The 27,767-nt window shown below is 40.2% G+C and overlaps 1 protein-coding gene across 1 annotated transcript in view; it reads left to right on the forward strand.

Moving 5' to 3' along the window:
* HTR2C (5-hydroxytryptamine receptor 2C) overlaps positions 1 to 27,767 on the forward strand; it is a 1,161,087-nt gene that overhangs the window by 504,188 nt on the left and 629,132 nt on the right. Inside the window, exon 3 of the mRNA XM_063937528.1 lies at positions 16,957 to 17,077. The gene's annotated coding sequence lies outside the window, so the exon portion shown is untranslated. The remainder of the gene's footprint in view (positions 1 to 16,956; positions 17,078 to 27,767) is intronic.

Genomic DNA, 27,767 nt, shown 5'->3' on the forward strand with positions numbered 1-27,767 from the left:
AGTATTTATTCAAATTTCAGTTGATAAAAAAATTAATGAGATCAATTTGAACAGGTGAATTTTCAAACTTTTTAGAAGAACCTTTAACATAAACTTTGAAGCTTGGAAATGAATGACAAATGTTAACAGCGAACTAGGAATGAGAACGTCAAATACAAACAGTAAATTGCAAATGATGAATACAAGCTGCAGATTTGAACCACAATAGGTAAACATTAATCTCTTGTAGTTTGAATGAAGCTGACAGCAAAGTTCCCACCATTGGCTACAATGGAGCGCATAGGCGCTACATTGTATCTCTGCCGTGTGCTGCCTCACAGACACTACAGGAGCACACAGCCAATCAGGAGAGTGCCACGACGTGGCGCCCCCTGATTGGCTGAAGGGACCCTCTTTGACAGGAGTCAGGGGGGGTCCTGGCAGTCGGGAAAAGGGGTCCCATGTGTAAACATGGGACCCCTTTCAGTGCGTGGTCGGGTTTCCGTTTTTTTATTTTGCCAAGTACGTGGATTATTAAAAAAGGACACAACACACTGGATTTAGGTGAGTATAATTTTATTTTCAGGTACCCTGGAATCGACGTCGAGACGTGGGCCGAGTCGGCATCTGAACATAGGTAAGTATGTGTGTGTCGGAATGTATGTAATAAAGTTGTACTTTCAAGGTGTGTGTGTCCTGTTTATTTGGGTATTTTTTTTGCAGAAGAACTATAGGTACCAGCGGGCCCGTTTAACCCCCGCATGCTGGTACTTGTGGTTCTCCAAGTACCAGCTTGCGGGGGAGACTTGCAGGGACTTGTAGTTCTTGTGCAAAAAACAACATTCTTTTATTTTACACCTGGCTATCAGCCCCCCATCCGCAGCCCATGGATGGGGAGGACAGCCTCGGGCTTCACCCCTGGCCCTTGGGTGGCTGGAGGGGGGGATCCCTTGATTTAAGGGGTCCCTACTCCTCCAGGGTACCCCGGCCAGGGGTGACTAGTTAGTGATTTAATGCCAGGGCCGCAGGGACCTATATAAAAGTGTCCCCCGGAAGTGCCATTATCTCTCTGACTAGTGGAGCCCGGTGCTGGTTCAAAAAATATGGGGGACCCCTACGCAGAGCCCGGTGCTGGTTGATCAAATATGGGGGAACTCCTGTCAATTTTTTCCCCATATTTTTTCAACCAGGACCGGCTCAAAGAACCCGAGGCTGTTTGTGCTTAGGAGGGGGGACCCCACGCAATTTTTTTTCCTGTTTTTACACTAAACAGACCCTTTCCCATAGATAACCATGCACAGATCCCACTGATCCGTGCATGGTTATCCAAACTCGACTGGAAAAAGCAGGTCTAATTTTTTTGCTGCTTTTATTAACGAATCGAAAAAAAATACACCCGCACTTGAGCACTCAGAAACTAACACCCAAATACGAATTAATAGTGAATGCCCGTATTGTATGAAATAACAGCCGCATTTGACCGATGGTCTATTCATTCGTATTTCAGAACTTTGCAATCAAACCATTACGAATAGACCAGACACTGCCGAGTTTTCTGCTTAGTGAATTCCCGGATTGGGACTTAGAAAAAAAAACAGAAATCGGACAAACTCGGATTTTTAGTAAATACTGGCCCATATCTATATACTGAACATATTCTCAACATTTTGTACCATGCCCTCTGCTACTGCTTTATCACTGTTTGGATCTAGCACTATAGTCTCAAACTATTGATAAATGCAGTACTTTATACTGTATGGTTTAAACAGGGATTACATTATATTGGTAACCACTTGCCTACCTGACCCTCTCCATGAGGGAGAAAATGCTCTGTTCCTGGACTTTCCTAGTAATGTATTATTGCCATCACCTGTGGTGAGCTAGTTAATTGATAAGAAAGGTGTTTCACCACAGGTGATGGCAATCATACATTACCAGGAAAGTCCAGGAACAGAGCATTTTCTCCCTCATGGAGAGGGTCAGGTAGGCAAGTATGTATTGGTTCATGGCCTTTACATCAGAGAACAAACAGTGTTTCAACACTAAAATTATCCATATATATTATCCATATATTTTAAGTATAGATGTTTTTGGCTGTGGAGTCAAAAGAACACTTTCCATTTTCAATTTGTATTGACTTGTGGCCACAGTATTCTCTCTATAGAAATATTTAACAAGTAAAGCATTTGTGTAATCATTGTCCATAATCATTGTCCAGCTGGTAGCAGCTGCAGGTGGTAGCTGCAGGTGGTCCCTGTGTAAAAACATTTTTGTTACCCATGAAAAGCTCCATAGTATATGTATAACCAGTGCCAGTCTCACATTATGTAAGCACCCTTACATGGGTTTTTAATTTTTTTTATTTTATATCTAGTCTACCATTGTAATTAACGGGGATTTGCCAACTGATGTCTTTCTACAGCAATGCAAAGCTACTGTATACATAAAAAAGTATCAATATTTTATATCATAAACTGCAGTGCTTATCACAACATATAGACTTGTTATGAAAAAAAAGGTAAGACTTTTTATTTTTGGAGATAATCCTCAAAACCATTTGAGCTCTGGCATGTTGTAGCCTCCATACTAACGGTTTTGCATGGCTGAACGAGGGATTCTTAGCTACGGACTGGTGAGTGTGAATATCTGTTTGCTCTGCACTTATACTGAGAAGCTTGTCTGAGATAAACACCTGTATAAAATCTCAATGAGAAGAATTGTTTGTCTGCATGTTGCTGGCCAGTGCTTCCGCTCTGTAGCTCTCCAGCCTGGACACTACTACTGGTGTTTGTCAATATATTGTCACTAGCACCTGGTTTATCTCAGGCAGTGGTTGGTGGTAAAATATTACTGTCCTCTAATTTAAACCACAGTTATTCCCACTAATCTTATCAAATATGTCAAAGTGTTAAGAACCTGGTTACAATTATTATTATTTTATTATTATTATTATTATTATTATCCTTTATATGGCGCCACAAGGGTTCCGCAGCACCCAATTACAGAGTACATATGCACATAATCAAAACAGGAAAACAGTGACTTACAGTTGAAGACAATATAGGACAAGTACAGGGTAACTAAGCATAACTACACCAGTAGACGACATAGAGATAAGTTTCATGGTGGCCAAAAAACTGCAGGATTTGGGCAGTTGAGGATTATTAAAGTAAGAAATGGATAAGCACATAAGGGAAGAGGGCCCTACTCGTGAGAGCTTACATTCTAAAGGGGAGGGGCAGACAGACAGGGGTGACACAGATGGGGAAGACTGAGCGTGGAACATAGGGTTAGGATGAGATTTGGCTGGGTTTGGTAAAGAAGTGGGTCTTAAGAGCCCGTTTGAAGTTCTGTAGGGAGGTGGAGAGTCCTCTTTGTGCCATGCAATACATTTATATAACAGCGGTATACATTCGGTTAATAGTAAAGGCTATTAATAGTAAAGGAGATTAACTGCGAAACTAATTACCTATATTAGAATTACTAAATAATAGCTTTAAAATAAAATTATTGAAAGTATGTAACTACACATTGGCCAAGATAGCATATACAATGCAAACTTAAAATGTTTTATATGTATAGCTAATAATTAGTGCCAAACAATTCAATAACTAACCATTCCACAATCCTACTAAAAAAAAAAACCTAATGTAAAAAACTGCACCAGAATTTACAGTATTTATTTGTTCTAAAAACTAGCTTGCAACCTATTCCTAAGACCGATTTAACTACCTAATATACCTAAACATGGATGCACTAACAATAAACTAATATAACAGTTTTTTAAACATTTAAAACCTTCTCAACACCTACAGTATTCATCTAATCAAAACGTGTTCACTAATTTCTCCCTAAACTAAAGGGGGGTACTCACGGAGCGATATTCTAAGCAATCTGACTAGATTGCTTAGAATATCAGCATGATCGCTCCGTGTGTAGCCCCCTCAGCGATAGCGATGCGCGGCCCCGCACATCGCTATCGCTGCTGCTAGATTGGCCAATCTAGCGGGTCGCTCACTTCACCCGCTGGGTGAAGTGAGCGCCCCCCCGTCTCCCCCTGCACGCTCAGCACAGATCGCGCTGTGCTGAGCGGCAGGAGAGATGTGTGCTGAGCGGTTCGCTCAGCACACATCTCTCCTGCATCGGCCTGTGGGTACTGGGCTTAAAACTAAATAATGAAACAATTATTGGAAAGCGCAACAGACTTTTCTGCGCTATATAAGAAACTGTCAATAAATAAATAAATGAAACAATAAACACTATTACCACACACACACACACACACACACACATATATATATATATATATATATATATACTGTATATATGCAATAGTTAATGTGCTGATGTGGTAACATGTAAGCCATCACTTTCTCTCACTTTAAGAATACTAATAGCCCACAAAATGACTTACATCTATCTAATTCATATGGAGCTATATGTTTTAAGAGAGGAAAGAAACGGCTGCGCAGTCTAGCAGGGAAAGAATGAGAGCCGACGTGTAAAATATAAAATTTATTAACAATAGACACACTAAGATAATAAAAATAAAAATAAAAATGCCATAAGATACATTAATTGGCACACCTTGGTTGTATCATATATATTAGGTATCTCATTCAACATGTGGAACAAAGCAACTGATGCTAATTCTCTAGGTAAGTGTCCGCAATCACAGAGAAAGAGTTAAGCTCATATGTCCACTGAAAGGTAACATACAATGTGAACAGTCCCGCATTTTCAAAGGCTTGCCGTCACCAAGCTGGGTGAGGATAATAGTAAATACCTCTCTTGTGGGCTGGTCAAAAACCGAGCGTCCTCGGTTGAGTGTCCTGCAATGCCCACTGTTGCTGTGCAGCGGAGGAGGTTGAAAAAGCCGCCGGGCTGATATAGCTGGTTGAGACTGAAGTGCTGAAGGTGGCGGCTTGCGGGAATGGACGAGTCAGATAGGAGACACGCTGAATCACTGCAGCTTGCTTCTAGTGCAGATACCTGGTCCAAGGTGTGCTATGGAGGTGGGATCTAACGCGTTTCGTCACGCTCCACGTGACTTTGTCAAAGGTATACATATACCTTTGACGGCTTTTTCAACCTCCTCCGCTGCACAGCAACAGTGGGCATTGCAGGACACTCAACCGAGGACGCTCGGTTTTTGACCAGCCCACAAGAGAGGTATTTACTATTGTCCTCACCCAGCTCGGTGATTGCAAGCCTTTGAAATTCGGGGACTGTTCACATTGTATGTTACCTTTCAGTGGACATATGAGCTTAACTCTTTCTCTGTGATTGCGAACACTTACCTAGAGAATTAGCATCAGTTGCTTTGTTCCACATGTTGAATGAGATACCTAATATATATGATACAACCAAGGTGTGCCAATTAATATATCTTATGGCAATTTTATTTTTATTATCTTAGTGTGTCTATTGTTAATAAATTTTATATTTTACACGTCGGCTCTCATTCTTCCCATGCTACACTGCGCAGCCGTTTCTTTCCTCAATTATCCACTATATAAACACTCACATAGTGTTTCACCGCAGCACAATTTTCCAGGGGAATCTATTTTACTATTACAGCTTATTTTAGAGGCGCTTTGAAGCAGTTAATTGTTTCTCCTTTCCAATATGTTTTAAGAGGCCTAATAAGGAGCATATAGTGAGGACAAAATAAAAGGTAATTATTATTAGTTATTATCATGTTTATTTATTTCCTCTTCTCTTACACAGTAACATTGTAGCCAGTAGCTCTTCCTCTCAGAGATAAAATTGCTCTGACAGCAGAAAGATAGGGCTAGCAACAAAACTTTATTTTTAAACAACTTTTTACTGTGATCATTGTGACTGTTTCAGTAATCGCATGGCCAGGAGCTACATTGATTAGTTCCCAGCTTATGTTATGTGATCGCAGCTGTCTAGTGACAGTCCTTTTATAAGCATCAGGTGTGTGCATGAGAGCTTATTTACATTGGGTTAGAAACCGGCAAACTCCATCCATAATTGTGCCTGGGCTGTTCTGAGGTGGATATAAATGTGCCATTGGCAGTCCTAAGACAGATAAAGTCCCAACGTATAGGGGTCTACTCTTTGTAATTCATATCCGACCCTAGTGATAATAAGTTGAATCTTTGTTTTCTGCTGTTGGGTGGTTATTTAAAAAAAATGTAAACCGACTACTCTCTGCTGTAATAAGGGTTCTCTGTTTGGCAGAATGCAACATGTATCTACAAAGTACTAACTGAATGTAGTAAAGCACTTTCTATTGCAGTGCATGAAGGGCAAAAAGAGGAATGTGAAAGCTCAGTCTATTATGTTTTCAAACTCCCTTGAAAAAGGTGTGATACTGTACTTCTCCAATTAATAAGTAGATAGGTTAGAAATAACCTTCTCCAATTCACAAGTAGATAGGTTAGAAATAAATGTATCAATTTTAATTATTATTTTTTTCATACCAAATAATGTTACTGGAATTGTACAATTATTGTTTTCTTTAAATAACCGTGTATTATTTGTTGATTGGCTTGAGCAATAGAAAACAATATTTGATAGTTTGCGATGGGAAAGGATTTGTAAAGTTAACAGTAACAATATATTTATTTGCAGTTCTAGACATTTAGAATTACTAATTCGATGAATTCTATGGTAGTTTACAAGCATCAACCATGAAATATATGTAGCAAACACAGAAACGGAATAAGGCACAATTAGATATGAATACAAATTTAAAAAAATATCACCAATGTATCTGTCGGCACTTATTTTGATAAAGTGTCCACCGATTGTAATTCTGCAATTTAAGTTCTTCAGTGCTATGATTCCCTTGATGGTCTTAAACACTCAAAAAGGGTAGGAAAAAAAACTCATAGTGTACAACAGCATAACTCTGGGTAACAGAAACAGATGAGCAGAGTCTCCTACCAGAGGAAATGGTCTACACTGGTCTGCTTCATATTTCTCTACTACAATTAGATGTGGATGCATTTGCATTTCTGAAGTATGAAGGAAATGACAGCCTTAATAAAGTGTATTTGTATTGACATGTTCAGTCTCATCTATGCATCAAAACCAAGTGTGGTCGACAGTGAGTTTGTCGACACCTGAAATAGGTTGACATGGTCGTGAGGTCAACACGGAAAAGGTCAGCATGGAAAAAGGTCGACATGAGTTGTTGTTTTTTTTAATTGTCGTTTTCTACGTAACGTGACCGAGAACCCCAATAAGTGCACCGTGTCCCCTCGCATGGCTCCTCGCTTCACTTGCCATACTTCGGGCAAGGTGCTTCGCTTCGCTACTGCTGCACTTGACACAGGTTACTGTTCCCAATTGTAGTTCATGCAGGGCCGGTGCGTCGTGAACCGAGGGTGGAGGTGGACAAATGGGGGGGTGTTGGGGCTATGATCACGGTGGCTGCATGACATCATACGCAGCCGCCGTGATCGAGAAGAAGGCGGCGGGCCTCCTGCGGGCGCAGCCAAGCTGCACTGGCAGGAGGCTTCACTAATTTCTACGATGAAGCATAAATTGCGAGGCGATCGCAATTTCTGCTTCATCAAGGGGGGAGGCAGCGGTCAGCATGCTGGGCGGCCTTGCCCTGCGAAGAGCGGCCCCCAGCATGCTAGGAAAAGGATTGCAAATTCTGCTAATTAGCAGAATTTGCAATCCTTACTGAATTAGGCCCTTAATGTGCACAAACTGTGTATGAGATCGCACAACCCACTTGGGGAATCTTGATATGCAGTTCTTATAACAAAGCTTACGCTGTGAGAATACTGCATAGTAAGATGCACTTTTCTGTTATGTAATAAGAGTTAGAGACGATCACTGGAGCTCAGTGGACACAAAACAGACTTTACTTATTCTGTTGAAGAGAAACTGGACATGAAAAAAATAAACTGTCCATGTGTAAAAGTGAAAATGTCCTATTAAGGATCAAACTAAAATTCCTGTAGAACCACCCACCTCATTCATTTTCCCTTATCAATTTACTTCCTGTCATACTGCAATTACTGTAGTTGTATGTTTGTTTTAAATTCAAAATAATTAAATAGTAATTAAAATGACTTAAAATAAAATATACTTTCCTGAAGACGCGCATTTGTATACCTGGCACTGTGGGGGCATCTGTATACCTGGCACTGTGGGGCATCTGTATACCTGGCACTGTGGGGGCATCTGTATACCTGGCACTGTGGGGGGCATTTGTATACCTGGCACTGTGGGGGGGGGGCATTTGTATACCTGGCACTGTGGGGGCATTTGTATACCTGGCACTGTGAGGGGCATTTGTATACCTGGCACTGTGGGGGGGGGCATTTGTATACCTGGCAATGTGGGGGGGGGGGCATTTGTATACCTGGCACTGTGGGGGCATTTGTATACCTGGCACTGTGGGAGCAATTGTGGATCTGGCACTGCACTATTGGGGGCATATGTGTATCACGTCCCATTTTAACTGGCCACACCCATTTTTTTAAGGGGCAGACCTACTGGGGGGGCAGGGTAATTTTTTAACTTGAGAATTTTTGTATGGCCCCCAAAGGATTTTATAAATATCCAAATGGCCCTCAGTAGAAAAAAGGTTCCCCACCCCTGTATTAGAGGGTCAGTTACCGGGTGGAGCAGGACCACTGATGAACATGGGTGCTTGGATCATTTCTATAGAAACTACACCAATATTTGCTTTCCCGCCAATCAAAGTGTACATTCGTGACACAACCCCGTCCCCTCTTCTAGTTGACTGTGGATTTAAGCATAATGAACGCATTCATTCATTGACCTACAATTAAGTTTTCCCAGTGGTAAGCGCTTAGATAGCTGAAGTTTTTTTTACAATGGACTATATTTCACCTTTTCCAGATCTAATGCAGCTCTCAGTGGGGTAAATTTACTAAGATGGGATGTTGCAAATAGCAACCAATCAGATTCCAGGTATTATCTTCTAGAAGGTGCTAGATAAATAAGAAGTAGAATTTGATTGGTTGTTATGGGCAACATTCCATCTTAAATAGAACTCCCAACTTAGTAAATTTACCCCAGTGAGTTTTAGACACTAGCCAATTAATACCAGGGTCCACTATCACATGCACAGTGCATTAATGAGGTATCTATAGACAGGATCACCATCAGGTGCTTAATTATTATACATATGTTACATGTTACTGCATTTCCCTAGGTCTGTGGTGCATTGACTACAGAGCATTGCTGTTATCAATCAAATTATCATAAATGCACTATCAGTATTCACTTTATATATTTATAAAGAGGCCCAAACCAAACCATGTGTTCTCTAATGGCTAGCTAAGCCTACAGTATGTGGTGGTTGACTATGTCCCCTCTGGTGGCTGATGACACCCCTTAAGCATGGGCTTCTGCCACCGGTTCCCCACTTGCCTTTTTTGTCCTTCCAATTCAGGAAGAGCCCCTTATTGTTAAATTTTAGCTGGACAAATACAAACCAGTTACTAAGCTCTACTCTTCCGTGGCTCATTAACTTATCATCCATTTGTTCCCTATGCTAAAATATCTTCTAACAATATCCTGGCTGTCCTCTGCTGACCCTATTTGATGCAGACATTGCCAGACAAACTACTTTGAAAGTGAGAACTTTAGTTTCATCTTCCACTCTCATATGCAAATGATTAAACTGCATTGCTTTGAAATGAAAAAAACCTGTAACTTTCTAGAAGACAAAATGACAGTTTGTTTTGCAATTTAAATAGAAAGCAGGTTTGCAATGTAACAATGTCTGCAAAAAATGAGCTTGTGAAAACAATGTCAATGCAAATATTTTATATTGTTACAGATATGCCATACAATGTCCCCAGAAAAAAAACACATTATGCAGCACACCAAGTAGAGCTGTATTCTCTAAATTAATACAGGCTGAAATGTATAGACTTTCAGTGGATCCTAAGATATTGTTGTTGTTGTTTTTTCCCTGTAGGGGAAATGACTTTTGTAGTCAGTTTAAATTAGTTATTTTTCTCTGAAATTATGATTTTATTGTTTCGAAGTATATAATACATTCCAGTGTTTCTTGTTGTCTAGATAACATTTCATCAAGTGGATGAAAGCCCTACAGTTTCAAAGCACACCAAACTAGATTATAACAATTCCAGCTCTTCAAGTTGTACTGAATTCTTTTGAGCCTTTTATACAAGACCAGAGTTTTATGTAATTGCGCTGATTTCTCTTCTCATCCTGTTTTTCCCAAGCACAGACTACACATCTAAAATCTTATTTATTAGTGGAGTAGAGTAGGAAGCAATAAAAAGCTAAAGTGTATGAAATGTACAATTTAAAGTGTATGAAATGTACAATTTCAAGTGTGCTTAACATTTGTTCATCGGCTCATTCAGTAATTGAAATATGCGTATAATTGTGTAGATCGTTGCACCAAGTACAGTAAGTGGAAATACGGTTTCTAAAATAAATTATTTTCAAGAGTTAAGTTTCATTAAGAACGGCAGATTGTGCAACGTAATATGAAGATTCTGTCCAAGTACCCAACTAAAGTTAGCTGAAAAGGTGAATTCTCTAGAAAGCAGAGCAAACTAAGGAGAACATTTACTAAGCAGTGATAAGAGCGGAGAAGTGAGCCAGTGGAGAAGTTGCCCATGGCAACCAATCAGCACGGAAGTAACAACTATAATTTGCATACTATAAAATGAGATAGAAATAGAAAGAAAAGAAGACTCTATTTTGGGGGCACTCTTAGAAATACAGGACAGGGCTATTGTTGTCCTAGCTGTCATAAAATATAACCTTTATTTATCCATTAAAATATGATAATGTAACAAACATAACATAAAGAACTACACATTGATCTATATATTAGTACTACAACACAACTATTCATATGTGTTGATTAACCAAACAATATTGTTTCTTATTATTAATAAATCAATCAATACCCCCTGTAGGTATGCCACTACCATATAACTTGTTGTGAACTTCACAAATGTGGCTGCACCCAGGATTAATAATAATGATAAGAGTTTATCCCTCACTATAACTAAAAAATTGTTGTATTTAGGGAATTAGCGTCTCAGCATACACAGACAATACAAATCTGCTATCAGTGTCACATGGCAAGTTTTACACCTTCATTATCATACTCCTGTTAATACTATTACTGAAAAGTGGTGATAATTTAAGGAAAAAGCCTGGACCCAATTGGCCAGAAATTGTTAAACATTACAAGTGAACACTATGTAATGTTCATCCTAACGGGGAAAGCAGTACGGCTTCTATCTTTCTTCTAATCAGCTAAAGCTCAGACCGCTGCTCTCTCATCTACCGGCCGCTGTGTCGACAATCCTGTCCTAACTCATGACGGATAGACAGCAGAAGCAACTGGATATGAGTTGCTGATCTTCTCCTAAATCGATACTCATGTCTTTACATGCTGATAAGGGGAAGAATATTAAATTACACAGTGTTCACTTGTAATGTTTAACAATTTCTGGCCAATTGGGTCCAGGCTTTTTCCTTAAATTATTACCACTTTTCAGTAATAGTATTAACAGGAGTATGATAATGAAGGTGTAAAACTTGCCATGTGACACTGATAGCAGATTTGTATTGTCTGTGTATGCTGAGACGCTAATTCCCTAAATACAACAATTTTTTAGTTATAGTGAGGGATAAACTCTTATCATTATTATTAATCCTGGGTGCAGCCACATTTGTGAAGTTCACAACAAGTTATATGGTAGTGGTATACCTACAGGGGGTATTGATTGATTTATTAATAATAAGAAACAATATTGTTTGGTTAATCAACACATATGAATAGTTGTGTTGTAGTACTAATATATAGATCAGTGTGTAGTTCTTTATGTTATGTTTGTTACATTATCATATTTTAATGGATAAATAAAGGTTATATTTTATGACAACTAGGACAACAATAGCCCTGTCCTGTATTTCTAAGAGTGCCCCCAAAATAGATTCTTCTTTTCTTTCTATTTCTATTTTGACTTCCTGACTCTGGGGAGCAACACCAACCTCTGCCTGTGACGGATTTCCACAGCAAATATAGGTATCTGGTTCATAGACCCTTTTTATACTTTCCTACTCTTCAACTATATTTATGGTAACAAAGGGTTTTTTTCTTGTTGCGGATCTTCTCAACTGTCTTTTTCTTATACTATAAAATGATACAGAGCTGCTGATTGGTTGATGGGGCCACTTCTCCACTGGCTCACTTCTCCGCTCTTATCAATGCTTAGTAAATCTCTCTCTAAGTTGGGTACACACTATCCGATAGTGTGTGTCGATCTGATAATTTCTCCAACTCTGCAAAGAAGTGATTATCAGATCGGTGCCCACTCGGGCCGTACAGGTATACACTGTGCAGTTTATTTCTCAGTGTTTACTGTCCTTTGATCTCTTCCACACCTGCATACACTCTATTGAGCTATTAGGCTAGTGGATAGTGTGTACCAGGCTGTTTGCTTTATAAAATGATTAGCACAATTACACAGCTTTGTAAAAATAAAATTAGAACTTTTGGATGGCACAAATGTTTAGGATGCTATACATGTACAAAGTAATACATGAGCTCCATCATGTTAGAGTGAATAAAATATGAATTGCTATTGCACGTCAATAGTTACAGTTGTCCCTAATAGATCAATAATAAAAACAGGAAAACAAATATGGTGTGTGTTTATAGATATGTAAACACACAAAACTTACAGAACTATATAGATAGCGCTATTAGCCCGTCTACAGGGACCGGAGCTTGCAGTGAATTGGCAGGCCTCCAGCTATGATGTGTTTCATGAAGCAGAATCAGCGATCACCGTCGGGCCCCATTTAAGAGTCCAGCAGCAGCAGCGGAGGTGCACCATCACTTGCTGCAGTGCAGGCTGAGCTGTACCAGGCAGGGACCATCATGTCCCCTATTGCAGGAGTTAAAAGGGCACCTGGGACAGAGCCGACTTACTCTGCCGCAGCAGCGGGTGTGGCACAGAGTTTTGTTGCAAAAGCAGTGGTAACACTTGAATCCCGCTGTGAACCACACAGGTGCTGCTGTCCAATGCAGGTTCCCCTTCAGGGCTTGGAGCCCGGAGGCAAGCGTCTCCATTGCCTCTGGGAGTTACGCCCCTGCATGCAAGTATGGTATCTGTAGGGTCGTACCTATTGTGACCAAAGAGACAGAACTGGGATATGATGGAGTATTCTTAAATAGAAAAGTTTGGCACAGGCCTATGCAGATATGAATGTAAGTGAAAATTCATCATTTTAGAGTTGTATCTTTTGCACATATTATAGGGAGACTGCAGGTGCATGCTAATAATGACTTATAGCAATCTGGCTCATACGCTACAGATGTAGGTGCTGCTACACTTGGAGCTGCATAAAGCTCTGCATATGAAAAAAATTCAGTATACCAATATTTGCCATTCACACTTCTTTTGAGCAATGTAGGCCTTAATATATAATACCATTATTAGCTACACTGGGCTGATTAGTATCACGAGAGGAGAATGTGCATTAGTTACCGCTAATCATTTTAAATAGCTGCTATTTCTACTCAGGGTTGCAGAATGTTTTGTGGTTGGGGGACCATGGAAAAAAATAAATTTTGTCGCTCCCCAATGCAGGGATTGCTTACTGCCGGATCACCACAGACCTCCATTCCTACTTTAAAGAGTCTGCCGCCGCAGCATGCTGCCCCATGTCCTGTTCTAGCCGGCTCTTCACACAAATGCATTACTGGAAGGAGGCGTGGCCATGCTGAGCCTGCTGGGACATCCCCGCCTCCTCCCAGTAATGTGTCTGTGTAAGAGCATGCTTTATAAAGTAGGACTGGAGTCTCCACAGTGATCTGGGGCTAAGCGCTCCCCCTTCCCAACGCCTGCGCCTCTGTCATGTATGGAGGGGGGCATTCTGCCCCCTTGACCCCCCATTCCCACACCTCTGTTCTTACTACAGTAACTGACTAAATAACACTAAGCCTATAACTGAGAAGCTAGAGATTTGTGGGTCCAAATTAATGTAGTAAAAGAAAGTAATGCCAGCCTTGTATAGGATAACAAATCATTAGTGCAGTGTTTTTCAACCACTGTGCCGTGACACACTAGTACCCCGAGCAGTCTCCAGGTGTGCCGCCATAGAAGCACAGCCAGGCCCGTCAGAGTTTTGCCGCTACTGAGGCCCTGTTACAATCATTACCGGTGGGTTTAGTGGCTGCAGAGCAAGTTCTAATTTTGGACCCGGGCAGTGTTGGGCTCTTCTGGATTTTGCAAATGTGCCTTGACAATATTTAAATCTTGTTCAGTGTGCCGCGAGTTGTAAAAGGTTGAAAATCTTTGCATTAAACTATAGACCACAAATATATACGATTACAATTTAAAATAAAGACGTTTTAATTTAATTAAGACCTTCCCACTCTCAGTCTATATATAGTAGATATGCACTGTATGTAGTCCTGATTTGTGGTCATAAACTGTTACTATGAGTTCCTGCTGAAGTAATCCCTTTATGTAGTATTGAAAGCCAACACCGTAAGGCAAGCATTGGCAAAATGGATGTAGTGAAATTCATTGTCAGATTTATCTATAGAAAATCCAGGAGGCTTTGTGGGATTGCACTAACTGTGTAAAAGAAACTATGGATATGATTATGAAAAAGAGAAATCCCAGCATTTTCTGTACGTACTGTAGCTCTTACAATAAATTGTACATTTATTTCTATATCCTATGAAAATATTTCCTTGTCTGTTCTGAAGCATGCAACATTCACTTGGGCACATAAAGCAGCTCAATATCAATGGGCCTAATTTATGTTTGTACACAAGGGCCGATGTCCACGCAACAGAGCGATTATCAGCAGACTACGCATGTGCTGCGACCGCACTGCGCATGCATCAAGGTTCCACTGTGATCTCACTTGCAATGAGTATTTTATGGAGAAGTGATTGACAGGAAGTGACTGTTTGGAGGTGTTAACGGGGAGAGTTTAGAAAAAGGCAGGCATGTCATCGGCTGCAGGCTATTACATGCAAAACATGGTGTCTGCATCGCTACTGCTGTGCCCAGTCTGTGTAGCCATAGACCAACCCTTAGGGCTATTATACACGCTTCGGCTAGCGCCGCCCGGCAAAATTCTGGACGGCTTTTTGCAGCGGCCGTGCTGCTGAGACACATGCAGAGCAATGTGTCAATTCACACGGCATGACCCCGGCACAGTTGCCAGGTTGCAGCCGGAAATATCCACTGAAAGGTTCGGCTGCCGTGCCATCTTTGTAGGCAGAGAACTGTGTGTGTGAATGGGAGCTTTCACACACAAAACGTTTTTTTTAGCTGCCGCCGCCGCTCCTGCTGCACATGCGCACAGCATTAAACACGGCTCAAAGCCGTGGTGTGTGAAAGACCCTGCCGGATGGCAAAAATCCGGACAAAGTTGGAATTGCTGATGAGTTTGAGATGGCTCCGGAAGGCGGCCCTTTTTCATTTTTGAGCGGCGACTTCACTGACATTAGCAGCTCCGTACCCTAGAAAATCACAATTGCATTTGTGTAAAAACATGAAATAGACCCTATGTTAGCTAAACTGTTTCTGTGCAAAAGTGAAGAACACACATACACGTACGCACACCCTCGTCACTCACACACTCACGCGCACACACATTACTATCAGTAGCAAATGAGTAAAAATACACATAGCACCATATGATAATGATGAGGATGAATTATATTGCACAATGGGGGTCATTCAGGTGGGGTTCGAGTTGCTATCACTGCTACTTCCTTGGAAGCAGCAGTGATAGCGCTGTATGGTAATGTAGCAGGAGACGTCTATTACAAGCAGATGCCTCCTGCTGCAGAAGTGATCCGACCTGTGTCCTAGAACGCAGCATTGGATCAAAGCACCTATCATAGGGCGGCTTGCGGCTCCCTTGGTGCCGTGCAAGTTGCCCATCACATAGGCCAATAAATCTCTGTCCTAGGAAGGCGATCCCTGGCCTCTTCCCACTTTGTAAACGGCGGCAACACGCTTCCTTTTTTCCAAATAGAGCCTGTCGCCGCCCCCTCCCCACCCCCGAAACGGCATCAGACTGTCAATCAATGACCTTTGGATCCCAGTCTGCATCTTATGCCGCTGGACCCATTCACATATGCCAATAAGGGAGTTCTGCAAATGTGTCAAGCACCAAAAGTCAGTACTTTGCATCGATGGGCGCAGGTGCTACCACATCTGAATGACCCCCAATAACTTTTGTGTAGTCGACCACAGAGCTATGAAATTCCTGTATTAAAACATGCTCGTTTATCTGCTCTTATTCTAATACAGTTATTCAGTAGCTTTTTTCCCCGTTAAATGGCATTATATTTTGCACCACAGAAAATATATCAAGTTTAATTTTAATTAAGAGTGGAAATTGTATCATTATCTAATCCTAGCTCACCAAATTTGTCATGCACATAGCTTTAATAAATCTCACCATGTTACTGCAGTAATTTAGATTGTAGCAACATACAGTATACACAAAATGATATGTAATAAGAATGTGTTAGTTATACGTCTAAGAAATAAGTCATACAAATACAGTTACATTAGGTCTTATCTAAGATGATACCAATTTCAATCACAGTGTTCTCCTTTGTATTATCATTATACGTTTCTTAACATGTGCCAAAATATTACAAAGTGATGTGCGATGAGGGAGTTGGCAAGCATTTTGTATTATTGTGCGTGAGAAAAAAAACATACAGTGTCCAACGGCAACATCTAACAATTTGGAATTTACAAAGATAAATAAATGAAACAGTCAATTGCAGTAGCAATAATTGTTGATGCAATCGCCGTACACATTTTTTAAATTGTTGATTCGGTCTTAGAAAAGCACTCCATGCTTTTTCAATCCTGCTAGAAGTTGTACTTTAATTGTGCACTGTAGAAAAGAAAATACAAGGACAATAAATACTGTAGATAAATAATATCACTCTATGTGTTTACTTTCAAGGAGGATAAAAGGATTGCTGATCTCAAACATGCTGCAATCCTTGATGGAAAATAAAGAAAATTGGCCATCTGGAGGTCACAAAGCAACAAGGACAAGATAATATAAGAAGACACTCAATAAGGTACTTGCTTGGTATTACTTTCAGAAAAATATTACTACAGTTTTCTGACTTCAGAATATCTTAGCATGCTGTCAAGTTGTACAGTACCTCAGAAACAGGACAATTGGACTAATCTGCAGAGGGACACGTTTACCTTAAAGAGAAAAGAGGTCTTTGGTACAGACCTTTCTCTGGCTGAATGGTTGGGACATCTTGGTGGTCTGACTTAAGATGCAAATGCAATCTGTCAGTTCACCAGTTAGCATAAGATGCATTGCATCAGTTTAATAGGAGACACTCTTGTCACTTATGCTGGCCATACCAGTATCCGATCCGATTCCGCATAAGATTTTCCTTCAATCCCCCCGGGAGCCCCTAGCACACAATTTTGTGTTTTATGTGCATATGATGAAGCATACAATCTATCAATCGATTGTATGTCTCACAAAAAGCACGTGATCACCTGGAAGGAAATGCCACTCAATGATGCTGATTGCATGTGCATAAAACACGGTTTGATGTGTATATGATTACGACAGGTAATATTGGCTGCACATATGATCTGAGGATACGAAATTCAACCCATGAGGCCGCGCACTGCATCATAATCATACCCAAAACACGTACTATGTGCTCAGAATGCATCAGACAACACGTCTAAATCATACACTCATACGCGATATCATACTAGTGTATGGCCAGCATTAGTTATTGCTAAATAAACAGGATTTATGTCTTGTGACAGTCACACTAGTCCAGCCCCCTTGGTGTAGTTTCCATAGAAACACACCAAGCACCCAAATTCATCCATGACTCTGCTCCGCCAAGTTACTGACCCCTAGAGGAGTGGATGGGGCCCTCAGGCAGTGGGGCTCACCAGACATTTCCCCTGTACACCTGTGGGCCAGTCTAGCCCTGATACGTCCAATGGGAGCTGAGAAAGGATGAACAGTAAGTATTTTTCTTTTCACTCAGAATCACTTACCTTATTCTTTATGCAATTCTAACAATAAACATTTAGTAAATCATGGTTAGATCCAGTTGTCTGATCATGTTGGGGAAAGCAAAAATGGTAAATGTTTCTTGAAAGTGTCTTTGAACTGTGTATTAAAGTGTTATGTAAAGTATTCGTGGTCATATTAGTTAATCGGTGGCAATTAAAACAACTTCAAAACTGTATTTGATTTTTTTTGTAATTTCTTTTTCTTCTATAGATTTAAATGCATTTTTCCAACAGTTTTTAGTGATTCCCTCTCTTCATCAGGTCAAGCAATACTGATTTTACAGGTGCACGTTAATTACAGGGTAGTGAATCACTAATTAATATGCCTATTTTCACCCTACTGAACATGCTTCTCGTCCAGCGCACAATTATACGTTAATTATTGTAGAGGCTCCACATAAGCACTGTGCAGGGATAGGTAAAGTTATTAAAGGCTTTTACTGCTAAGCACTGATATGGCTTTCTCATGACACGTTGATTGTTGGGTGCTACATTTAGAAAAAAGAGCTATGTTTTATAAAATGAAGCACTCTGGTTTGTTTGATGTCAGCAATGTATCTATAAAGCTTTTCTGAGATGAATAATAGCAAAAATGTCCTTGTGTGAAATTGCAAGCATCAAATATAACTTCAAACACAAGTGAAATAGTATTACACATCCCTTCCCTGGTCATATAATTAGAGGGTATTATTTCAATATAATGTTGAATTCTCACTCTCAAGAAAACTAGATTGGAAACCAGAAAACATCCATTCATATTACTCATGTTCTAAATTTGGTTTGTAATAGTTTTACCTGGGTATCTTGTGGACGACTATACGTAATTACATTGTATGACATATAGGGCGGATTGTAATAGGGTGTAAGAATCAGGAAGTGAGAGATTTTGTGAGAGTTCTGTTTCTTGTTATTTTTTAAAGCGGCAATCACATACATGCAAAACAAGGCTTATTTTGCCATGTAAATTATTGCCAGTGTCATCACAACCGGGGTGCGGGGGTTGCGGCCCGCACCGAGGTGTCACCCACCGAGGGGTGTCACCAAAGTGTCGGCTCCTGCTCAGTGACAGTGCCCGGCTTCTGTCACTGTGAAGAAGCCGACACTGCAGTCTCCGGGGTCAGCCAGTACCTCCCGCACCCCCTTAGTCACGGAAACGGGGGTCGGAAAGCGTAGCTACACCCATGTGCAGTGCAACCATGCCCCGATCTTGCAAAGCCACGCCCCTTCTGGTGGCACCCACTAAGCCGCGCCCCTTTTTGAACAGGAGCCGCACCGGGGGTCAAACATGTAAGTGAGTCCTCTGATGATTGCCACTTTAAAAAAAACACATTATGGATTGAGAACGTAGAACACTTTTTATGGGGGAAGAGGGTGCTTTTAAAAAAAAATGTCCCTATGTATTAAAACTTGGTAACTATCACGTTAGTGTTTCCGCTATTTTAAATTATTTTTTAGTTTTCTACCTTGTTGCAGTTAATATTTTATTTAAAGATCGCAAGCAATGTATGAATACAAGTAGCCAAAAAAGTATGCATACCCATTTTTACACATCTAACACTTACAAAGCCTTTCATCTAGAGACGGCACAGAGCAGGCTGATAACAATAAGGCTGTGTTCATGTACAGTAATCCTAATTGCAGTATAGTTAGACATGGGCACATATACGGTGAGGCCTATGTCTTGCAGGCACTAGAGGGTTGGTGGAAAATATACTCAGTGAGCATGATAACTATCTGTAGCACTATCTCTCCAGACCTAATATTATTTTTGTTTTTATTTAATTATATTTTAAATGGAAAATGGGAATTCCACATTTATTTATAACACTGAGGGTTATTCAGATGTGGACGCAAACCAAAAAAGCAAGCAACTGGGCAAAACCATTTTGCACTGCAGGTGGGGAAGATGTAACATGTGCAAAGAGAGTTAGATTTGGGTGGGGTGTGTCCAAACTGAAATCTAAATTGCAGTGTAAAAATAAAGCTATCTAACATTTGTGGGCTACATGCAAAAGCAGCCAGTACTTACCCAGCACAGAAAAATATAAATGTATTTCCTCCCCTTGCTTTGCAAAATGGTTTGTTCCAGATACAAACTTACTTTATATGCTGTTTCTGCCTTGCTTCCAAATCTGAATCAGGCCCACTGTCAAGACACTGTTCTCTTGTGTATATGACACTTTAGTACAATATTATATTATGTACAAATAGGGTAATGTGATCTTAACTTTTAATATTAAAGCTGACTGAAAAGCCATATCCTTTTACACTTTTCTGTTACTCTATTTTCTCTTCTCTATTTCAAATGTTGTGCTTCTCTAACCGTTTCTTATTTTATCACTTCTTATTCTCCTACTTAATAACTCTGTATTCTTCTGATCTTGTTCTCTTCTGTCATATTTTCCCACACTTACATTCACTGTATTCTTCTATCTTTCTCTCCTGTCATATCAGTCTGCCCCGTTCTCTGCACTACCTCATTCTTTTCTCTCAGCTGCTCTCCGTTATATCTACTCCTTAGTGCGCTACTTGGGTGAAATGTACTAGCATGTGAGAAGCAGGAGGTAAGGGACTTTGGGGGTCATTCCGAGTTGTTCGCTCGCAAGCTGCTTTTAGCAGCATTGCACACGCTAAGCCGCCACCTACTGGGAGTGAATCTTAGCTTATCAAAATTGCGAACGAAAGATTAGCAGAATTGCGAATAGACACTTCTTAGCAGTTTCTGAGTATCTCCAGACTTACTCGGCATCTGCGATCAGTTCAGTCAGTTTCGTTCCTGGTTTGACGTCACAAACACACCCAGCGTTCGCCCAGACACTCCTCCGTTTCTCCAGCCACTCCCGCGTTTTTCCCAGAAACGGTAGCGTTTTTTCGCACACACCCATAAAACGACCTGTTTCCGCCCAGAAACACCCACTTCCTGTCAATCACATTACGATCACCAGAACGAAGAAAAAACATTGTAATGCCGTGAGTAAAATACCTAACTGCATAGCAAATTTACTTGGCGCAGTCGCACTGCGGGCATTGCGCATGCGCATTAGCGACTAATCGCTCCGTTGCGAGAAAAAAATACAGAGCGAACAACTCGGAATGACCCCCTTTGTGCGAGTCTGCCTGGGTTTTTAAAGCGGCAATCATGTACATGGCAAAACCAACCTGGTTTTGCCATGTAAATGATTGCCGCTTTAAAATTCAAGGTAGACTTGTAAGAAGTCAAGCACAGTCTGCTTCTCACAGGCTATTACATTTCACCCTTCGTCTCTCTCCACATAGACTTTGCTTGTGTCAGATTGTGGTTAGCGCCAGCGACAGCACAAGCTGTTGACTGATTAGCTTAATAGAAACAGAGAGAGGCTTGCTCTAACCTACTGTTTTTCAAGGGGTACTCAACATAGCTTTAGCTCTGCATCCAAGATGGGGCTTGAACCCTACTGTATCGCTTGGCGTCTACTGTACTTCAATATGCTTTAATAATTCACATATTAACCATAGTCAGTATTGCTTTATGTTTATAAAACACTCAGAATGTCAACATGGATGTAATGTTGACATGTCCAAATCTCAACATGGTCATAAAGTTAGCATTGTGCGTGCCGACAATCTGCATGTTGACATAGTGTTTTTGCAGTGTTAGAACATTAGTACCCTAACATTGAAATGTTCTGTCGACATTGTGGCTGTCAACATTTACAATGTCAGCATGATGGCCATGTTGACGTTATGTCACTATCAACATTTTGACCATGTCAACATTCTGAATGCGGACATAATGGGCGGAATTCAATTTTTTTTATCACCTTCCACACCCGTTCTGTTTCTGCTGACGGGCAAGGTATCATCATTTCAGCTCACTACCCCCGGGGAAGCAAGGCACCCAACCCTTTATGCAGCTAAATATGATTACTATGGGTGCGATATGCGTGATAACGGGGATCACTTCAGTAAGGAGATTGGGCATGATATATCATTTGAATACCACCCAATGACTACATACCTTATCAAATATATTCTTGGAGGGAGGTGAAAGGGGAAAAATGATTTAAACCTCATTTCATGAACCCTGTCAGGATTCACTTTTCCATTTAATTTGATTTATATTACAATGATGAGTATAAGTGATATTTATTATTTAGTGATACAGTTTAGCCAGATTACTCCGGTGTGCAGAGAAGTATTAATACTAGTGATCTGGTTTATTACCTTTAGGCATTGACTGTAACATCCTCATCCTGTCGCCATAAACAACTTGCACACATATCCTACAGCTATATTTATCTCATTCTTCTGAACCTATTAGCTGGTTATAAATCACCTAATCCAGGCCCAACCCATATGCCTCTCTCACATGCAATTGACTTTTAATAGTATAGAAATCCAGCTAACCTCATAATCATCATATGTCTCCCATCACTCTCTTAAGGCTATATTTACTAAAGTGCAGGTTTTTAGGAGTGGAGATGTTATCAATAGCAACCAATCAGATTCTACTTATCATTTAACACCATCTAGAAGATAATAGCTAGAATTTGACTGGTTGCTCTGGGCAACATCCTCAGCGCAACATAAAAATGTATATACGTCCCTTTGTTTTCTTCCTTGGACGTTGATGACTCCTTCTTGCAGATCTTCTGACAGCTAATCTCTATTCCGTTAACTCCGGAATGTGAAAATAAAAACAGAAATAACAACCACCAATGTGTAGTATTCTCTTATTTGTAAATAGTCTCTATATCAATTGTCTCTATATCGAGGTTTAACTCCAGCGTACCAAGACTCACACAAAATAAAGTTAATATGTGCTCATAAAGGTATCTTTATCCTTTCCTTTCAATCATCCAGTGTTCAATTCACCAAAGAATGTGGAGGTAGTAGTGAAATATTTAAGTGAGGATAGTCTGATTGGGAGCGTACCCTCAGACTCACACAAAAGATGCAAGCTGTAAACACATCTAGGTTTCTTTGGGGTATAGCGCACTGCGTACCCAAACTCACAATGCACGACGTAAGATGACTCCCATAAAGGTATCTTTCAGGAATTGTGATCTGTCAGTCCTTTCTCCACCCAGATGTCTTGTGTGTTCAGTGTTAGCGTGAAAAACAAAATATACAATAGTGTGTGGTACGTTCTTATGGGTCAATATATAAATTTAACAAAAGCAGTTTGGACCAACTCGTACCTACGCACCAAACATAACATGTGCCAAAAAGATTTCTATGTGTCCTTCCTTTTAACTCCTTTGTGTAATGAAAATACACCCCAAAGCGTGGGGGGGGGAATAGAAGGGAGTTTTATCCAGAAAAGAGAAAGAGCCGTGTGGGATGCGTACCCCAAAACTCACAGAAAGAATGCAGCTGGTAAGCGCTATACCCCAAAGAAACCTAGATGTGTTTACAGCTTGCATCTTTTGTGTGAGTCTGAGGGTACGCTCCCAATCAGACTATCCTTCACTTAAATATTTCACTACTACCTCCACATTCTTTGGTGAATTGAACACTGGATGATTGAAAGGAAAGGATAAAGATACCTTTATGAGCACATATTAACTTTATTTTGTGTGAGTCTTGGTACGCTGGAGTTAAACCTTGATATAGAGACAATTGATATAGAGACTATTTACAAATAAGAGAATACTACACATTGGTGGTTGTTATTTCTGTTTTTATTTTCACATTCCGGAGTTAACGGAATAGAGATTAGCTGTCAGAAGATCTGCAAGAAGGAGTCATCAACGTCCAAGGAAGAAAACAAAGGGATGTATATACATTTTTATGTTGCACTGAGTGTGTAGAAAGGGCTTAAAATTCTTGTATTGTATTCCTTGTTTTAAATGTGGTGACATTTATCTAAGCCTTTAACACCTTAGCCGCATTGCGCCTGTTTGGTCAGCTCTCCAGACCCAGCTGAATTTGCTCTGGGCAACATCTCTACTTCTAAAAAATAGCACTTTAGTAAATATACCCCTTAATCACCTAAATGTGCCATATGGAATGATCGCTGTCTGTAACAAATTGGCATGCATCCATTACTTCTTTATCTCAAACAACCTCAACCTTTCGGCAATAAGTCATACAGACACTGATTCCCCTGTAGCAGTTTCTCAAGATGCCCACCACTTCACGCACACATCTAAGCCTGGAAACAGTAAAGGAGGTTGGGTTGTAATATTACTGTCCCAGAATTGCACAGTCACAGTTCTACTACAGGTTCTATCACTCACATTTACATATTTTGAAATATATTCTATCAGAATTATCACCACATTCTCTCTGCATGTCTCTGTGATCTATCGACCCGCCTGGCCACAGAAATACATTTTAAACATTTTTTCATGCCACCATTATGTTGGTAATTTCAATAGCCCTATTGGTCCACATTCTCCTTGTGCTTCCAGACTACTCTCTCTGACCTCCTCTCTTGGCCTCTCCCAATTGATTGGCTCCTCTGCTCATTAGGATGGCCACTGCCTTATTCTTGTATTCACAAGACTATGCTCAGTTTCTGAATTTATTCTTTCCATCTCTGATATCACAACCTTATCACTCTCCTTCATTGCATCAAGCTTGTGTCACTGAAGTTTACCAAGCCTCCTCAAACCTGCAGAAACAATGCTTTTAATTTTTAACACCAGTCTGCGACAATTGTGGTCAGCAATTTCTACATTCAATACTCCTGAGATTTCTGTATCACATCTTAACCATGCTCTAGAAATAGCCTTCAATGAAGTGGCTCCAGCTACCCATCACACTCCATGTAGACTTAGATGTCAACTGTGACATTCTATTGTAACAAAGCGCAAACAAAATCTCTCATGTAAAGTAGAAACTCAGTGGCGTAAATCTCGTACTCCAAGTGACTTCCTCACATATAAGACTATCTACTGCTCCTATTGAATGGTTCTGGAAATTGCTAAACAAACATATTTCCAATCTCTCACCTCTGCTCAAGCTTCTAACCCCAAGCAATGTTTTAATACATTAAAATCATTACTTACCCTTCCCTCACCCAACTCTCCAGCTACTTTCAGTGCACAAGAGTGAAATGGAATGCTCTTACTCTGTTCATTTGATCCCATACATGAAGATGAAGTACCTACACTCTGCTCATCTTCCTACTTTACTACTTCTCTTGATCTTCTACCCTCACAAATCAGTAGAGCTCTGTCTCCTGTGCTCACCCCAACCTTAACTAAAAACTGTAATCTCTCTCTACTAATATCTTTCCATCATTATTCAAATATGCGTGATTACTCCTATTCTGAAAACAAAACCCATAATTCTAATCCTAAATCTCTCTTAAATTACCATCCCACCTCTCAGCTCCGATGCCCTTATAAGCTACTTGAGAGATTTATCTAAACCTGCCTCACACAGTTTCTTCACTCTCACAAGTTATTGGACTCACTTCAATCGAGCTTTCTTTCTCAACACTCCACAGGTACAGCACTGAGTTTGATAGTTAATGATTTGAGCACTGCTAAGTCTAAAAGCTATTACTCACTTCTAATGTTTTTGGATTTCTCTGCTGCAATTGCCACTGTTGACCACTCTCTTTTCATACAAGCATTTCAACCCCTAGGTCTTCAGGATACAACCCTCTCCTGGTTCTTATCCTACTTAACAAATAACGCTTTCAGTGTTAATTTCTCTGAATATACCTCATTTTTGCTTCCTCTGTCAGATGGAGTACAACAAGTCATAGTTGTTGGTCCCCTGCTTTTGTCAGTCTATACCACGTCTCTTAGCAAACTTCAACGCTTTTGGTTTTCCGTAACATCTGTATTTGTTTGATACACAGATCTACTGTACCTATCTTCTCCAAATTTGTTACCATCTGTATTGGTCTGTGTTACTGAATGTCTTTCTGCAATTTCTTCTTGGATGTCATCTCGCCACCTCAAATTTAATGGGAGGAATGTATTAGGGTGTAGGAATCAGGATGTGAGAGATTTTGTGAGAGTTATCCTGTTCTTTTTAAGTGGCAATCCTTTCTATGGTAAAGCCAGGTTGATTTTGCAATGTAAAGGATTGACACTTTGAAAAAACAGGAAAATCTAAAAAAATCTCTCACGTCCTGATTCTCACATCTTATTACCCTCACATCTTATTACCAAATTTTCCACTGATCAACAGTAGCTATCAACCACATATCACTATCACTTGACATTCAACCTTACCCCACAAGCTCATTGCCTAGGTGTCATACTTGACTCTTAACTTTTCTTTGTTCCCCACATTCAATGTGTTTCCAAATCCTTTTAAATACATTTTAAAAACATATCAATAATATGCCCGTCTCTTACACAAGACACTGCAAAAAAACTAATGCATGCACTCATTAACTCCTGCATTGAATATTGCAATAGTCTTCTTATTGGCCTTCCCCAAAACAGATGCTCACACCTACAATCCATTCTGAATGCAGCGGCGAGACTGGTCTTCCTCACTAAATGTTCATTGTCTGCTCTTCCGCTCTGCCAGTCCCCTCATTTGTTACCTGTATCCTCAAAGTAAGATACTTTTACTTTCAAATAAGGCTATTAACCAAACTAGACCAACATGCATCTCTTCGATTATCTCAAAATATCTCCCATCCCGACCCCTCTGATCAGCACAAGATCGGCATCTCATTTCCTACTCCCAATCACGAATACAGGACCTTTTTCAGGCTGTGCCCACCCTGTAGAATTCCCTCCCATGCGCAATAAGACTTTTATCTAGTCTCCAAACATTCCCTGAAAACTCATCTCTTCAGACAAGCTTATCAATTTATAGAACCACCCACGTAACCTCCATAAGCTATCCTACCCTGTATACATCCCCTGTATACAGTCTATAGCTTTACATATTTTCTCTTTCTTCATTTTCCCATTCTGCTGACCCTAGGCCGACATTCCTATGTAACTGGATCATACAGCCCACTAAGAGCCTCTGTAATCTGGCTGGACCAATATGCAATATGTAGCACTTATTCTAAGGGCTGTATAGAGCAAAATAAAATAGAATTGTGGTGCTGCAGCAATGCACACTCCACAGGGGTGCGCTGTATGCCTCTGCCAGGGCCGGTTATCCCTGCGAACGCTCCCGCCACTGTAGTATCAATCAGAAGTAGCATGGGTAATCAAAAGGGGGTACCTTGCATTCTGATACTGCAGCTAGAAAAGAAGGCAGAAATTATTTTGTGTGACCCCAAACTCATAAATCCAACCCAAACGTTTGTATATTCCATATCAATGTGCATTCACAGCATACAATTAGTTTCTTAGCAAACAGTGGGCATCTCTGGCAAGAGATCTTGGTTGGCCTTAATACTCTATTAGATCACAGGAAACAAAGTGTTAAATGCAAAGAGAACAGCAGTTCTGTAATTCACTACTACTAGAATTATAGATACCTGAGTTTAACAAAATAGCAAAGTCGACAGAAAGCACTTAACTCCCACGTAAAGTAAGACAGTTTTCTCACATAAAATTAGCCTAAAAGTGGAAAAAAGATACAGTATGAGTCAATGTGCAGAAGTAAGAAAGCTGTAAGCAGACTATAAAAAGCAGCGCATTTATCTTTCCCAACTAGCAAGAAAGCAATTCATTATTTAGTTGATTGCTTTTAATTCTTCAATTTGTTTCATACATCAGTATTTCCTAAATGTAAATAATGCAGTTTATTTTCCGTAGTTTCTAATATTACGTTGCTGTACCTGAACGTGTA

This window comes from Pseudophryne corroboree, chromosome 8 (assembly GCF_028390025.1).
Source record: "Pseudophryne corroboree isolate aPseCor3 chromosome 8, aPseCor3.hap2, whole genome shotgun sequence".
Taxonomy (NCBI): domain Eukaryota; kingdom Metazoa; phylum Chordata; class Amphibia; order Anura; family Myobatrachidae; genus Pseudophryne; species Pseudophryne corroboree.